The following is a 6,000-nucleotide window of genomic DNA, read 5'->3' on the forward strand; positions in this document are numbered from 1 at the left end:
GCTTATAACCGAATTTCTGTCCATTTGGGTTATTTCCCTGATAGTTATTTGACCAACGATTTCCGTTATTATTTTTATTTCCGTTTTGATTTACTTTAGTCTCGTTATTTTGTAATTCTTTGTTAAAACTAAATTCGATTTCTAACTGCCTAGCCATTTGCATTGCCAGTTCTAAAGTTTCTGGGTTCCTAGCTCGTAATATCGTCTGTAAATCCATTTTTAACCGGTTATATAAATTGCTAGTGCCTGATCCTTTAGAGTTTGCCTTAAAATTCTCGCCTCTTCGGGCGTTTTATTTGCCAATGTTGCATTACACAAATTATAATATAACTGTTCTACGCGACCCGTATAAGTTAATACATCTTCGTCATTTTTCATACGAACTGAATTTAACCCTATTTGTAATGTTTGTGGTGACAATTGCTGTTCAAAAGCCCCCCTTAATATTTTTTTAATGGTTTCCCAATCACTGGTTTCCCTATACCGACATACTTCTAACGCCTTGCCAGTAATCCTAGTATTAATAAATTTCACTAATAAGGGTATAGTTTCTTTATCTACGGCCTCACATGCATAATCGCATGCCCGTATGAACGAACAAACGTCTTTTGCATCGGCACAAATTGGTATCATAGCAGTGACCTGCTCAATTGTAGCCTTTACACTAGACATTTTTGTTCTTTGCTTCCTCTTTACTGGTCCTAATTCTGAGTGGACTAAATTGGTGACTACGTAACCCTATTAATCTTTGTTCTAATCCGGTATTTGAGTCTTCTCTAACAGTAGTATCTAACAAACTTTTCCCTGTTGTTTTTTCCTTATTAATTCCCTGTGTAGAGTCGCTACCCTCTTTCGTATTTATACTTATGTTTACTAATTTATTTACTTCAATATTTTTATTTAACTCTACTTGAGTTCCGATTTCTTTTGTTGTATCTGTTTCCTCTTCCGAACTATTACTATCGTTTTCACTATAACTATTTTCTTCTTTTTCCTTATTCATACGTTTATTTATATATTCATTTATTATAACTTAAATTAAATACGCTTTATTTCTTAAAATAATTTTTTTTTTTATTTTTTTTTTCAATTATTAATCAAACATTAATTTCTTTAAAAATATTTATCAATATTATTTTATTATAAAATTCTCGTAATATTTTTATTATTCCCCCAATTATTTCTATCTATATTTTTTTTATTTTTTTTTTTTCTCTAGGATTTTTTTTCATCCTCTCTAAAATTCACAATATACGTCAAGTAATTTTTTTTTTCAACACGATAGGACTTTCTCGCCTATAAAATTCACAATTATCTTTTAATTATAACACGGCTTATTTCTGCCTAATAAAATCTCCGATTATTAAAATCGCTAAATACGGCTCTTCTCGGCCTAAATAAATTCACAATTATTTTTTCACAAAATACGGCTCTTTTTGGCCCAATAAAATTCACAATTATTTTTCAATATACGGCTCTACTCGGCCCAATAAAATTCACAATTATTTTTCAATATACGGCTCTACTCGGCCCAATAAAATTCACAATTATTTTTCAATATACGGCTCTACTCGGCCCAATAAAATTCACAATTATTTAATTCACAATATATATGGCTCAAATCCGCCCCAAAATAATTCCTTTCATCAACTTTTAAAATATGGCACTTTTTCAGCCTAAATAAATTCAATACTTTTAATTCTCAATATATGGCTCAAATCCGCCCCAAAATAATTCCTTTCATCAACTTTTAAAATATGGCACTTTTTCAGCCTTAATAAATTCAATATATATAAGGACTTATTACTTGCCTTCCCAATAATTCAATAAATAAGGTCTTAACTGCCTTCAATAAAATTTTCAATTAATATTCTTTTTAATTCACAAAATAAACTCTTTCTTTTTTTTTTCTTGCGTGTTCCTTGACGTATAATTCACTAATAATTTTTTTATTCAATAAATATTTATTTCCGTATTCTGCACGTATAATTCTCTCTAAATAAAATATTTTCCCCTTAATTATAAATTTTTTATTTAACAATATATTCCCTTTTTTTTTTTGTATTATTTTTTTAAAATAAATTTATTTATACTATTCTTACGATATTTATCTTAAATAATTTTTCGCATAAAAAAAAAAATTTTCTTGTAAAATATTTAATTTTAATAAAATAATTTAATTTTCGTAATTAAAAAAATGTTTAAAGTAATTAAAATAATTTTCTTTCTTTTTATATTAAAAATAAAATTATTATTTTTTTTTTTTAAAAAAAAATTATTCTTCTGCTATTATATTTTATAAATAAAATAATAAAATAAAAATTTGTTTTAAAACTTAAATTATTATTTTTTCCTGAAAAATTTTCTATGTCAAAATATTTTATTTATATTTAAAAAATAAAATATTTTTATTATTAATTTTTTTTGATTGATTTTTTTAACTTATATTTTTTTTCTGAAAGTTCTTTATGTTACTTTGTTGTATTTCTTTTTGAAATAATAAAATATATATATTTTTTTTAGATTCTTAATTTATTAATTTTTTCTGAAAAATTATTTATCTCTTTTTTTTTTCTAAAAAAAAAAAATTCTTATTTATTTATTTGTTCCTCGAAAAATTATTTATATTTGAAATATTATATATTTTATAACTAAAATAAAGTTGTATTATTTTATTATTGAACAAAAATGTTATGCGTAAAAATAATCTAAGTGTATTATTAAAATATTAAATTTATTTAATCGTTGCGTTTTTTTTTATTATTTTTTATTTTTGCTTATTCTAAATTTTTCCCTTTTTAAATTATTTATTTAATTTTATCAAGATATTTTATTTAATGTTTCACGGGGAATATATATATATACACCTTCACATTAAAAGTAACTTATACGATGGAGTTTTTAATTCCAAAGGAGACGCGAACAGAGTTAGACGCTTAAAATTATTCTACATTAAGAAAAAAAATTATGCTTACACAACGATGGTTTGAGTTGATGCTTCCATTCTTCTTGATTGCTGAGCCGTGGTGTTACTTGTTGATTCTTTCTCTTTCGGAGTCGCTGAAGTTGACGTTCTGCAGTTGTCTTCTTCAACAGTGATTCGTTGCCGAATGTGCCTCCGTGAATTCTTCGAAGTGGATATATTTTAAATTTTTTCGAAAAATTTTCGAAGTGGAAAAAAAATATTTTTTCCCGAAAATTTTCTAAGTTCGAAAAATTAAAATTGTTCGTCCAAAGAATTCTTATTTGAAAGAATCCTACCGACTGCGCCAATTTTGTAACGTGCCACGTACAATCAGTTGAATGATGTCGATTGGAAAAGGTTTTGTGAAATAATTGAACTCTCGAAATTATTCTAAGTGTTTTTTATTTAAAATTGTTCTAAGTCCAATTAATTAATTTAATAAAACTTGTGAAAAATATTCTAAGTCCAGGAGACATAAAATATTAAACTGGGTGACGTGAAGGTGCTTGCGCTAACTCTGGTGGATCACGTCTGAATTGTGCCTAATCTGGGCCCCCTTATATATCGTCCAGGGACTCCCGCGGTACCTTCAGATCCCTGATGGTCATCTGCACCTGCATCCGCTTCTTCCCACGCTTTGCATTATCTGAACGACGACGTGCGTCATTTTGACATCTATATTATTCTATCGGGTGGTAATTATATTTCTATATTATCCTACCGGGTGGCAAGCGTACGTGCGATGATCTGCCTTTGACCCTGCACGATGCCGCCGCATAATATAATTGTTATAATATAATATTTTCGTTGCGGCTAGCGTTCTCACGCCGTTCCGCCGCCGCTGATGATCGACAATTCCTACGTTAATGTGTTAATCGTTCACGGTTAGGAAAATCTGTACTTGATATCACCTGCTCACTTTTAGAATCCAATTATAAGAATAATTGTTACACCCTCATCAAAAAGTGTCTGTTGCACCCCCAATGTTAGATTATTGTCGGCTACAGAATGTAATTTATATATTATATTTAATATAAGTATCAGAGCACGTTGCAATGGATTAAAAGTGAAAAAAGTTCATAGGATTCTGCGTTTTTCGCAATCTCGTTGGATGGCACCATATATAAATTTATGTACAAATATGAGGGTTAAGTCAAGGAATGAGTTTGAACGACAATTCTGGAAACTGTTAGTGAATAGTGTCTATGGAAAATGTATGGAAAATGTAAGAAAACGTATGTCAATGTTTCTAGTATCTAACGAAAAAAAAGCACATCGATTAATGTCGAAAACAACATTTAAAGATTGAACTATATACACAAAAAATTTAATGGCTATTCATATGAATAAGGAAAAAATTAAATTTGATAAGCCTATTTATGTAGGATTTGCAATATTGGATATTTCAAAGTCGATAATGTATGATTTTCATTATAATGTAATGAAAATATGTATAGAAATAAAATTAACATGTGTATTCAGATACTGATTCGTTAGTTTACGAAATAAGAACTTCTAACTTTTTCGATGACATAAAACGAAAATTATTTTCTTACTTTGATACTTCAAATTATCCGAAAAATCACTATTGTTCTAGTGATCGTAGAAAAAATCAACCAGGTTATTTTAAAGACGAATTAAAATCTGAAATCTTATTAGAATTTATTACTTTACGTCCTAAACTCTATGCATATAAAACAAATAAAGATGAAGTAAAAAGAGCTAAGGGTGTTAAAAAATATGTTATTAATAATCACATGAAGTTTGACGAATATTTAAATATATTAATGCATATATCAATAATTCAGCTAGTCAACAATTATGTAAATCTATGAATTTTATACAATCAAAACACCATTTTGTTTATTCTAAATCTATAGATAAAATTGCTCTTAGTGCGAATGATGATAAAAGGATTATTATGCGTGATGGTATTAATACTATTGCATATGGTCACTATCGTTTAAAAAAATAGTTTATTTTATTTTTTTAATTATGTAAAATTGATATAGTATTCAATAAAAATAATAATATTAATAAAATAAAATATAGGATAAATACAATTTAAAAAAAACAAAAAACGTTATTTATTCATTATTTTTATTTTTATTACTAAAATGCATGTTTAAACAATTAGCTAAACAGTATAACATTTAATTTTTCAGAATGAACAAACCTAGAATATTCGTTCAAAACCTATAATTCTAAATTAGAAATCGATATTGAAAATCTGAGTGAACTCAATTTTATTTTAGACAAAGTTTTACATCGATTGCCAGATTAGTAGGGATATGGTAGTAAAAAAATTAACGGATTTAAAAATTTTATAACATTCGGTAATCAATTAAAAAATAAATTAACATAAAAATGAAATAAATCCAAACATTGTAATAATAAAATGGTTTATACAATTAAAATAATAAATATTGATTGATACATTTCGTTTATTTACTATTTTAAAGTATCGTTTACATCAATCCACGAATTATGACTGTTGTTAAAACCTAACCATTTAACATATAATTTGTTTTTATTTTTTTTTATAATACGTTCAATGAGAAAGGTGTCGGGAAAAAATGTTTTTTTTAATTCTTGTGTATAAAAACAGCCTAATATTATATTATTTGAACTATCTTTTAGTTGATAAGTTAATGGATCTGTATTTAAAATTTTAGAAATAGTGAACACTTCTGTTGACCAATTTGGTGTATAACCTTTACTGAAATTATGTTTATACTTAGATATTCTTACTTTGTCATTAATTTTAAATTTAAGTTTATTTGATGTATTAATTTGTAATGTTTTTCTTTTAATTGTAACCGGGTTGATCCGAGCTTCGTGTGGTGAACATTTTATTGTCGAATGTTTTGTATTATTATAATTATATACTATTTAAAAATTGAATTTATCCAATTCCATGAACCTGTTGATGTAAAATATTTGTAAATTTTATTTTTTATTGTTCTTATAACGCGTTCAACCATACCAGCCTTTATACTGCTGTATGTTGAATAATGTCTCATATGATACTTATT

This window comes from Aphis gossypii, unplaced genomic scaffold (assembly GCF_020184175.1).
Source record: "Aphis gossypii isolate Hap1 unplaced genomic scaffold, ASM2018417v2 Contig00432, whole genome shotgun sequence".
Taxonomy (NCBI): domain Eukaryota; kingdom Metazoa; phylum Arthropoda; class Insecta; order Hemiptera; family Aphididae; genus Aphis; species Aphis gossypii.